This window comes from Cebus imitator, unplaced genomic scaffold (assembly GCF_001604975.1).
Source record: "Cebus imitator isolate Cc_AM_T3 unplaced genomic scaffold, Cebus_imitator-1.0 Scaffold195, whole genome shotgun sequence".
NCBI classification, from domain to species: domain Eukaryota; kingdom Metazoa; phylum Chordata; class Mammalia; order Primates; family Cebidae; genus Cebus; species Cebus imitator.
In genome coordinates this window covers 1,602,075-1,614,802 of record NW_016107510.1, presented here as the reverse complement: position 1 = coordinate 1,614,802, position 12,728 = coordinate 1,602,075, and positions in this window count along the sequence as shown.

The following is a 12,728-nucleotide window of genomic DNA, read 5'->3' as shown; positions in this document are numbered from 1 at the left end:
CCTGTTGTGAGCACAGATGCTCCTAGTTGCCTCTTCCGCATTTAGAGAATGTATATTTTAGGAAGATCTGTTAAAAACAAATATACAAATCTCTAATCGTTTTTGTTTTGTTCAGTCTAAAGACGGTACTTTTTAAAAAGAACTGACTTCTCTGAAGATAAAACCTCAAGTTATATGGGGTGTGTGTGTGTGTGTGTGTGTATGTGTGTGTGGTGTGTGAGGGTGTGTGTGTGGTGTGTGAACCTGTGTGTGTGCACATATCTGTGCGTATTTAAATCCTTTATCTTTGATCATATCATTTCTACCAGACCCATTTTTTCCTGGGATTTGGGTGGAGTGAGAGGAATGGGGAGAGCCTCTGGTTTGAGCAGCTAATTGCAAAGCTGGCATTCTACCCGACCAAATGATAAGCATCCCTTTGTCACGTGTTTGTGCCAATGACTAATGAGGAAAACACACTCATTAAGTCCTGTTAAACAGGACTTTAACACATGAGTGATCAGTTCAGTCACTGTGGATAGCTTAACATCAACACTATCTCTCACCATGTGTGAGAAGTAAGTGAATGTTAATTTTGGATTTCAAAAAAAAAGCTAGAAACATTCTACTCTTGTCTCTAGAGAGGAGTCTTCTTTCCAGGACTTACTAAAATGTTATATTTGTACCTATTTCTAATGAGCTTATGTATTTCCAGTGGAACTTGCCAGTTGGTCTATCATAAAGTCAAACAGCCTGTCTGCCTGCCAGCTGATCAGTCAGGCAAAAATGCAGGTAGTTCAGGGGCAGGAGGCTCAGTCCCTATCTGGATGAAGCATAACAAATATGATTGGACAGATCTGGGCACAGGCTTAAAGAATCTGGGTCACTGGGTCCCAATATGTTAAGAGCACACAGGTATTCTATAGGCTATACTGAGAGACCTCATATCTAAAATATCTCAAGGTTAGCATTTCTCCAACTTTCAGAAAATACTGAAAGTGACAATGATCTATTTATTAACTTAAGCTTTTTTTTTCACATATTTTTAAACCAAACCATTGATACCTATACCTCTTATGTGCTAATAAAAGTGCTCATTGAAGACATAACAAATTTACCAGTAATTATATATTAAATGAAAAAAGCTAGGAAATTGTTAATTTTGTTTGACAGCTTATTTTGTGAATACACATTCATGGTTGCTGTTTTACATGTGTTAACTATATCATTTTACGTATAGTTGAGGTTTTCTTCTAGGACTAGAAACTACATGATGAGGGAGTTCTGAGGAAGGCGATTTCCCTAATCTAGGATGGAGAAATTCAGGCCTCTTTCCATAGAGGAGATAGTTCTGGAGCCAGATCAAAAAGGATTGTTAGGATTTTGAGAACTAGAGAGGATTACTGACCAGCAGGAGTTCCAGTTGGAGAGCAGGACTGTGCCTGTCATATATGAAAGTCTACTCAAACTAAAATGTCTGGAGTGGAAGGCTCATTGCAGGTGGTAAGCAATAACAATAAAACATTTGCTAAATTCTTGTGTAAGACATCTCTACATGATTTGTAATCTTGTTACTTCTGTGGGGCTCAGCTATTTGCCTCCTGACATCAGGACATATTTAAACTGCTTGATATCTTTGGTGAGTGGCTTTGGCTTAGAGGCCAAAACTCAAATGTTCTTCATTAATGCGAGAGCCAGGTATCATCCAGTATGATGACCTTGCCAGTCCTCTGAACCCTGGGACCATACTAACTGGCATCTGAGGCTGAGATCAACTGTCCAGCTAAACTGCCAACATACTTGGCCAAGCTACACTTTCAAAATGACAAGATATAAGAAGTCTGAAGATGTCACCTTCCAAGCTTCAGAATTTCAGGAACATTCATAAAATCTCTGCCTATTACAAACGATTCTCTCCATCAATGGAAATAAGTAAGCATTTCAAATTTCTCCTTTCAAGGAGGTTGTGAAGATGTACATCTGCTTGCCTGCTGTTTACCCAGCTGATGATTAATAGACTTGAGTTTCCTTCCAATCTATCATGATATGAAAAGTTATCAACCCTGAAACTTTCCAAAGCACGGAACCTCCTGACAAGCTATTTGTTGGTGGGAAAATTGAAGAAACCAACATGTACACTGACACTCTACAGTGGCATGGACATAATACAAATTTACTCTTCTTTTTCATAATTTTACTTCATCAAATTACAGTTGTTTTGAATAGTGACCCAGATGGTAAGCATTTTTTGTAGAAGATGGAAATATCTTCTGATAAAACTTGAATCAACCCAAGGCCTCATTTTCTTTCCTTTTATGGTATTGTAGCCATATATATATATATATATATATATATATATATACACACACACACGCACACACACACACACACACATATACATATATTTATTTCCCCTCTCTCTATTAAGGTGTGGAAGGCTCCTTGAAGCCTAAGTGAAGTTTTCTTTATTTTGCACTGAAACTCCTGTTCTGATTTTTAGCACAGCAATCATACTGCACTGACACAGCCACTTATTTGCCCACCTGCCCCTTTGGGGAAGGAACCTAGTTTATTGATGTTTTTGCTACCCTTGGAATAAAACTGAATATTTCAATAGAATTGCAAGGCATGCCTGATTAGACTCCTGCTACATCTACGACCTCATCAACACTTTTTCATTTGCTTGGTACTTTAATTTACACTGGCCTTATTCAAGATCCTTGAATTTTTCAAAGGCTTTATTTGTTGTTGTTGTTTGATATTCTATCCCATTTACCAAAAACTCTGTATTCTGAAGGAGTGTCTTAATAACTACAGAATACAAGTATGCAACTATTAAAATCTTGATAGTAATGACAATGATGATATTTTTAGGTTATGATTTTGTGCAAGTCACTGTGTTACGTTTTCCACTGGATTTCCTCATTTATTCCTTTTATCAACTTTATGATGTAGATATTGATATTATTGTCCCTAATTTATAGATGAGAGAACTGAAGCATAAAGAAAATAAGCCAGGTTCTGAAGGACATAACAATTGGTGCTGAAACTGTGTGTCAAATTTAAGAAGTCTACCTCTAGAAAGTTGTTCCTTCCTTCCTTCCCTCCTCTCCCTCTCTCTCTCTCTTCTCTCTTCTCTCTCTCCCTCTCTCTCTCTCTCTCTCTCTCTCTCTCGTTGGACTCTTACTCTGTTGCCCAGGTGAGAGTGTAGTGGCACAATCTTGTCTCACTGCAACCTCTGCCTCCCAGGTTCAATAAATTCTCCTGCTGGGACTACATGGATGTTTCACCATATTGATCAGGCTGATCTTAAACTCCTGACCTCAAGTGATCTACGCACGTCGCCCTCCCAAAGTGCTGGGATTACAGGTGTGAGCCCTCATGCCTGGCCTGACTTACTTTCTCTAACTGGTAAGTTCAGTGAGGCCAGGGACCTTGTCCAATTTGCTTGCCACTATATGTCTAGAACTCAAAATATACATGAGAAGTACTTTCTACTGAGTAAACAGGAATAAATAAAATTTTTGTAATGGGAGAAATCTGTGTCAATCAGAACTTGGTGTCTGAAAGTATAACTCTCTGCACCCTTTCAACAGGTTTTCTCAACCTGCTTTTTGGTGAGTGAGCTTACCCAGTAGGATTTAATTTTGAAGAAATTGCATGCTGAGTGCAATATAATAGGCATATCTATAAAGTTTTATAAGCCTGATGATTTACCCTTCCTTATTGCAGGTATTTGTTTCAAAATTTGAGCTCATCTAATTTAGAATCAGTCTTTTTTTTTCTTTTTTACTCTGTGTTGCACCAGTCTTTTAAATGCTTTTTCATCTGACTGTGAAGTCTAGTCAATTCTTCCATGCTAGCTTTGTTTAAGCTCATCATTTCAGATACAGAATTATAGCTTAGTGAGTAGGCATGACTCAAGCTCTTCAAAGTAATATCATCTTCTGATTTAATTCCTCTATTATTACTATACAATTTTTAATCTTTTCATTTTTAAATTTTTTAGCTTTTAAGTTTGAGGGTGCATGTGCAGGTTTTTTATATAGCTATACTCATGTCACAGGGGCTTGTCAAACAAATTATTTCATCACCTAAGTACTAAGCCTAGTATCCAATAGTTATTTTTCTGCTCCTCACCCTCTTCCCAACCACCACCCTCAGGTAGACTCCAGTGTCTGTTGTTTTCCTCTTTGTATCTGTAAGTGCTCATCATTTAGCTCCCACTTATAAGTGAGAACATAGGGTATTTGATTTTCTCTTCCTACATTAGTTTGCTGAATTAATGGCCTCTGGCTTCATCCATGTTTCCACAAAAGACACGATCTCATTCTTTTATATGAGTGCATAGTATTCCATGGTGTATATGTACTACATTTTCTTTGTTCAGTCTGTCATTGATGAGCATTTAGGTTGATTCCATGTCTTTGCTATTGTGAACATTTGTGTGCATCTCTCTTTATGGAAGACTGATTTATATCAGTATATACTGGGTATATACCCAGTAATGGGATTGCTGGGTCAAACAGTAGTTTGGATTTTAGCCATTTGAGGAATTGCCACACAGCTTTCCATGAAGGTTGGAATAATTTACACTCCCACCAACAATGTTCCCTTTTCTCTGCAACCTTGCCAGCATAATTTTTTTTTGACTTTTAATAATAGCCGTTCTGACTGGTTACTACCTAGTTTGGTAAAATGACCAGTTTCTAGCTACTTTCCTTTTTGTCATTGCTAACTGATGATTTCATGATTTCTTCCTTCACTTGACATGCTCCATTTGTATACCTAGTAACTGACCTTGGCTTTGGTCCTCAATTCAGTCTTTGCTTCTGGACTGGACCTCAAGTTAAATCAATACTTCTGTCCCCAAGTACTCTTTGGTCATGCCTCATTGCCACTAGCCAGCCAATTTCGGTATATCCATATGTGTCTCTCCTTCCTGAAACTCAGTCTAAATGAATGGCTTTCCCAGATTGAAAAGACCCTTTCTTCAGTAATGAAAGTGGATGAACTCTGCTACACTGTTAGAATTTCTAAATAAGATTCTATTTCATGTATATTTTAGGCAGGCTGATTCTCAATGGGAGTCATTATCTCAATAATGAACGGGTTAAGAGAATAAGGCCTGAAGTCATACAGGCCTTCAATACTAGCTATGTGACTTTGGGAAAATCATTCTCCTCTCTAAGCCTAAGTTTCTTCTATTATAAATTAAAGATAGAAATAATAGTACTTAACATATAAGGTTGCTATAATATTAGATGATGCTTATAAAGCTCTTATCCCAATGCCTGTACAGACTAAATAAATAGTACAGGTATTACTATTTTATTAATAGTCAACCATGTTCAAATACTACAATGGAATACACAGTCTCTGACCCATTATTTCCAGTCCAGCAATATATCCCAAAAACTAACTTGTATGATGAGAATATCAATAATGTTAGATCTGATATACCAGTTATAATGATAAAAAACAAACAAACAAACAAACAAAAAAACTGGTGTATGGGTATCAATTGGTTGCTTAAGGCCGAAGAGAACATGGCTACTGTAGTGACACCTAAATTCCCAGGGAGAATCCTAAAATTTAACAGTAATGACCCTGTTCATACTAGGGTTCAAAGCCTGCCTCATGGAATACTTTGCCCTTATGAGATGACATTGGAAGAAAAATAAAACCCTTTGGCATTTGCGTTATGAAATCAAAGGACCAGATGTCATCATAAGTGATTTGTGTTTATTTGTATGTGTATGTACCTGAATACAGGACATGTACTATTGATTTTCTACCAGCAGTTATACAACGGCTTCTACAGCCTGACCTTGGATTATCTGGGTTGCACCTAAAAAAGTTCCTTAGAGTTTTTATCAGATCATGATTCTACGCAGGCACAGGGAAGAGGGAGATGAGGTTGTAAGGACAACTTCAACGCTCTATGGAGAATTAATGGCTTTTTGTATTTCTTCTTGTTAACAAGGTGGGTAAGAGGAGAGACATCTAATTAAAGGCTGGAACTGTGGAATGGCAGAGCTGTAGAGGATTTTGACTCAGTTGATGCAATCCCTCATTTTACAAAAGAGAAATTTCAGGCCCAGGAAAGTAGGTCACTGGGTCAGACTCATGTGCTACATAAGAGCCAGATCTGTAACTCAGCTTTTCAGACTTTAGGTTTAGTTGTTATTAGTTATAATCTTTATGTCACTTCTCTTATTTGTAGTACAGTACCACTGGAATACATTAGTGCAGGACTATCAATCAGTAACTTTTATAGCAGTGGTTAAGAACACAGAAATTGACGTCAAGCAAACCTAAGTTCCAGCCTTGGTTCTACTGTTTGCTACATGACTTCAGACGAGTGACTTAACCCCATTTGTCTCAGTTTTCTTCATTTGTAAAGAGTAAAATCATACTTTACATCTCCTTTTATTTTTGTGATAGTTAAATGGGATAATAAAGATAAATGATCAAATATGTATAACATAAAATTTACCATTTTGTACCATTCTTAGTTAGATGGTCCTGTGGCATTAAATATATTCACATTCTTGTCTAACACTAGCTTTTGATTTAAAATAATTTAATATAGATGTATTACTCTGGTTTGAATATTTCTTTCCCCCCAAAATTTATGTGTTGGAATAGTAAGCCCAACATGAGAAAGGGCCTGTGCAGGGTGATTAGGTAAAGGGGAAAAGTTCTATGAGTGCGATTCATGCTTTTCTGAAAGAGATTCCAGAAAACATTTTTGCTCTTCCAACATGTGAGGTAAAGTTAGAAGGCACCATTTATGAACAAAAATGTGGGTTCTCACCAGTCATCAAATCTCTTGGCACCTTGATCTTGGACCTCCCAGCCTCCCGAACTGTGTGAAATATATAAGTGTTGTTGATAAGCCTCCTAGTTTATGATATTTTTGTGAAGCAGCTCAATCTGACTACAACAAGTTTTTTTTTTTTTTTTTTGGTGAAAGTGCTTCTACATGTGACTTCTATAAAGGGATTAGGGATCTCATAAGGTACTGAATTCCACAAATGTAGAAACAGCTTTCAAAGACTTTATGTGCACAAATTAAAAAGAAAAAACTCTACTGCAGTTTACCCCCTTTTTGTGCAATATCAGATTACCCAGTTAGACAATATTTAAATTTCAAACTGCAACAGTACCAGATGTTTCTGACTAACATATGCAGTTATTTTGTACACAAAATAAAATGTGCTTTCCTTTACCCTGGAAAGCAGGGAGGGTCATATTTATAGTAGGCATCTCATTAGAGGGTAGTTCATTCTATGTCATAGCTGATCAAGTCTGTAGTGCAAACACCTCTCTTACATGGCTCCTGTGACTTGGTGTATACACTGGTATTTGAGATATCTTTGGAAAATCGAGTTGCCTTATGGAATCCAACCCAATATTTATTTACAGTCCCTATAGCACTGTGCTTAAGAGTACAGATTTTGAAACCCAAACTGCCTGAGAACAACTCGAGCTCCATCGTATTCTTGCTTTTTGGTCTCAGACAACTTACTAACTGCTTTTTGCCTCCCCAGTTTTTTCTTTGTAATTACCTATGTGCTACACTTCTTAGAAATACTAAATGGGCTGGTAGATGTAAAGTGCCTGGAAAAAGACTTGGGATAAAATAAGCTCTGATATGTATGTATTTGATAATCTGTTACTTTATCCATTCTGGCTCTAGTTCTATCATGAGCCCTTTGATATTCTCTAACTTCTGGAGTAAATTGTAATGATAGCTGTCAATTACACATCTGACATGAAATACTAGAATAAAGGAAGAAGAAAACAAGTGAAATTTATTTAAGGTAAATACATAGTAAGAAATAAACTGTGGGCAGGTATAGTGGTCCTTATTTCCCCTTTAGTCACAGGGCACAGTCTGGCTGGTATCTATACTTCCTGCCTCTACTACCAAGCCTGTATTTCCTTTAAACCAGCTGTTTCAGTGTCAAAGTCACCTGGTATCCCAAGACCAGGAATTCATTCTCTACCAATGCATAGTAGGAAATTTAAAGTGATTCTGAATATGAAGAGATCATGCCTTTGCTTTAAAATGCAAGATGCCTCCACCAGGATCTCTCTAGATTCCTTCTAAAGATAGCATCTTAATTTGTCATTGCCTTGCTGAGCTGATCTCTGTATCCATAACGCAAATGGACTCACATGAAATTCCCAGTAGTATTTCTTGAAGGGAAATTCTCGACAATTAAAATGTAAATTATGTGAGGGTAGCCTTTCCTTGGTTTCATTTACTACTGTATCCTCAATACCAAAGTCAATACCTGGCACAAAACAGGTTCTCATAAAATATTCTTCAAAAGAATAAACAAACCTACAAAATAAATGAAACAAAAAAAAATAAAAGAATTATTCGATAGCATGCAAGTTCAGGAAAGGTGATATGGGTGAAAGTAAATATAGGTAGTTGGGGCATTTCTCCTCCAAATCTTAAATACTGTTTCAAGAAAATGTGATACATTTATGGTTGATTCAAGGCCTTTGTGCTACAGTTAAAATTTTACCCTAAATTCTGATTCTAAATATTGGGTAATATTCAGTAGGCGATGCATGTCTAGAAAGGTGGATATAGGGTAGAATTCTGTAGGTGACTTGATAGCCTTCTTTGACAATGAGTACTCAAATTATATTTCATTACTTAATACTGTGTGCAAATTTGGAAAAGGGCAGCTTTCTTAGTCATCTAAACTCTGTTGTAACAAAATATCATAAACTGGGTAGCTGTTAAACAAAAATATTTATTTCTACAGTTCTGGAGGGTGGGCAGCCTAAGATCAAGGCACCTGCAGACAAAGTGTCTTGTGGGGGCCTACTTTCTGTCTCATAGACACTGCCTTCTCTCTCTGTCCTGACATGGTGGGAGAGGCAAGAAGTCTCCCTCAGGCCTCTTTTTAATTTTTTTAATAAGGGCTAATTGCATTCATGAGGGCTTTGCCCCCATGATCTGATCACCTCCCAAAGGCCTCACCTTCTAATGCCATCATCTTGGAGATTAGGATTTGAATATATAAACTTTGACTGTCACAAAATTCAGACCATAGCAGAGGTCTTGATGTGATTTATGATCTGTCTCTATGGGGAGTTAGTACAAGGCCCTGTTGTTCTGTTAATGACTTTTGTTGGCTTCATCACTGCTTTCATTTTTTCATATTTTGGATATTCCCATTTATATGAGTAAGTGAGAGAAAGACATCATTTATAATCTAATAGAAGATAAATTCTTTCTGTTACTTTTGAAGACAATTTCAGCTTACAATTTTATATGGAGGATGAAAAAATAAGTTTGGAAATCCTCTTTAGAAGTAAAAGTCAGTTTTGAGTTACCCAGAATTTCTGGCTATATACAAGAATTTATGAAATTTTCAAAAGAGGCCATCTGGATTAAGGGGGTGTAACAGAGGAAACATTTAAATTTTAGAAGGATGTGTTATTCTTTTTAACATATTGTGTCTACTTGCCAAAATGTTGGAGGTAACTTAGAACCGTATAATGTGTATCTTCAAATTTTTTTTCAGATGAACCAAGCCCAATCCCAGGTTAAAAAGGGGATTCATATTAATACTAATTACTCTGGATAGTTGGCTTTTGTTATTACTCGTGCCACATAACCAAGCTATGTAACATCTTCTTCAGTTAGAGATCCCAGGCTCTTTCTCACATAAATTCACAAATAAGAAATTTCTTAAAACATGGACTCCCCAGTGGTCCCACAGGAAGTGAGACACAGCCTCTGCAAAGACTCGCTGATTTGCTGAGCCATTGCTTCTTGTAGATTCACTATACTCCTGTACACATATCTTAAAACCACATTTACTTAAGCTGTTGTATGTGTAAGCCTGACGGCTTATCTGTGCTCAAGTAAAACACACATATATGTGATATATGCTTTGTTCTCTCACATCATTATGGTAGATAGGATAACTTCCTTTTTGTGCTATCCTCAAGGTCTCAAAATGTGTGAAAATAGTAAAAAAAAAAGCAGTTGTGCCACTTCCCCAAACTAAAAACACTAAAAAGGTATCAAAATGAAGACAACTGGAGGGTGTTGTAACTTGAATTTAACTATTACTGGGTTTTAAGAAGGGATCAAAGCATCCTGTAATCCTCAGAGTCATGTTGAGGAAGGAAGTTCAGGTGACAGAAATCCAAAATTGGTTTAAGAAGAATCTTGTGCTTTTCCAGCAAAAACATCATTTTCAGAGATGGCACCCAAATGCTGTCATTTTTCTACCAAGATTTCTCTTCTTGCCTTTAGAGGAGGTAATTTATTTTTTTAAAAATAATCTATATAAGCCACAAAGCTCTTTGAAAGCATATCTGCAGGAATTATATCATTCCAGTTATATCAGTGAACAACCAAGACTAATTGAAAGTTCAATTTGAATATTGGGCTCTTGCAAAACACAGGAAATGTCATATTAATTAAATGGCATATTAATTAATGTTTAAGCTAAACTTTTACTGTCATCTCTCCCAATTCTGTTTTGGTCTCTTGCACACACACTTCAGTGGTTCTCAAGTTTTCTGCACCTTTCCGTGAAGCCAATCTCCACACTCCAGCCTTAGTCTCCAATTAGATGCTAACTGTGGGGTCTGGTGCCCTGATTTCTCCCTTTGCTCTTCTGCACAGCTCTCTGTCATTCCTCTGCCATTCTCTGTCTATGTTAATTAAAAGGAACAGAGGAAATAAGCAGCATTCCCTTGTTTCCTTATAATCCTTTTCCTCTCTTCTCTACTTGATAAAGCATATCATAAAATTTAGGTGTTTCTCTGATATATTGATGTGGACTTGGGGTGTCAATTCAGGTAGAGATTTTAGTGCTAAATGCTCATTAAGGTTGAGATGCTTAAGTGTTTATGGGCAAGTTCCAAAGATCACATAGTTCTAACAGAGAATAAATAGAGGAGGAAAGGCCACTGCTAAGGTGGTCAAGGTCCAGTGACAGGCTGACAACACTATCCCTCTTGATAATGTGTTTCCTCCACTCCTGTCATGTTCTACCACGTGTGATGACTTTTGGAGAGGACTGAAAATTGGAAGATGAGAAACGTCACAGTGAGAGTTGTATATAATTTTTAAATCAATTTTATTTAAATACGGTTTAAATATAACAAAATGCATGTATTGTAGTTGTATACTGCTGTGTGTTGACAAATTTATATTGACACCAAGATACCACAATCAAGATATAAAACATTGCCCCCCAAATTTAATCCATGCCTGAGATGACCATTAACCTGCTTTCTACCATTATATATAAGATTTGTTTTTTTAAGTTTTATATAAAAGTGAAAACATACATTATATACTCATTTATATCTAGCTTCCTTTGCTTAGCATAATGTTTTAGAGATTTATCCACGTTGCTTTGTACACTAGTAGTTCCTTTATATGTATTACTAAATAATATTCCATTGTATGGATATACTACATTCGTTTATATATTTGCCAACTGTTGAACATTTGGGTCATTTCCAGATTTTGGCTTTTATGAATTAAACTTATATAAATATTCATATACAAGTCTTTGTATAAATGTATGTTTTAATGTCTCTGTCATAAATTCCTGAGAGAGAAATTTCTGGGGTGTATAGTAATTGTACCTTTAACTTTATAAGCAACTGCAAACTGTTTTCAAAAGTGACTGTAATATTTTTCATTCCTACCAGCAGAATTACAAGAATTCCGTTTTTTTCACCTTCTTGACAACGCTCGGCATTGTCAATTATTTTAATGTTATTCATTCTTATGTGTATGTATCAGTTTTTTTTTATGGTTTTATTTTGCATTTGTGTGATACAATCTTATGTGAAGTATCTAGTCACATTGCTCTTTTCTTTATTTTTGAGACGGCGTCTTACTCTGTCTTCAAGACTGGAGTGCAGTAGTGCCATCTTGTCTCACTGCAACCTCTGCCTCCTGGGTTCAAGTGATTCTCCTGCCTCAGCCTCCCGAGTACCTGGGATTACAGGTACATGCCACCACACTGGCTAATTTTTGTATTTTTAGTAGAGACAGGATTTCACCATGTTGGCCAGACTGGTCTTGAACTTCTGACCTCAAGTGATCCACCTGCCTCAGCCTCTCAAAGTGCTGGGATTATAGGCATGCATCACAGCGCCTGGCTGTTTGCTCCTTTTTATTATTGATGTTTTTGTCACCTGATTAAGTTGGATGAGTTCTTCATACACTTTGGATATAAGTGCTTGCCAGATATACATATAGTGAGTATTTTCATTCACTTGGCAGCTTCCTGTTAATAACCTCAACAACGTGTTTCAATGAGAAAAGTGTCTGAATTTTGATGAAATCCAATTAAAAAAAATTTTTTTGTATGGTGTCTGCTTTCCATATCCTAAGAAATCTCTTTTGGCAGTAAGGTCATGAAGATTTTCTGTTCTATTTTATTTTTAAAAATTTATAGTTTTATGTATTTAGGTCAATGATCCTTTTAACTGAATTATTTTGTGTGTTTTGTAAGGCAACGTTTGAGGTTTACTTTTTCTCCGTATGAATATTTACTTGTTTCAGCACCATTTGTTGAGATGATCTTCCTTTTTCATTCAATTATTTTGGCACCTTTGTGGAAACCAATTGGCCAAAAGTGTGAAATTTATATTATATATCATTTACCTATATGACCCTTCTTTTGTCAATACCACGCTTTCTTTTTTTTTTTTTTTTTTTTTTTTTTTTTTTTTTTTTT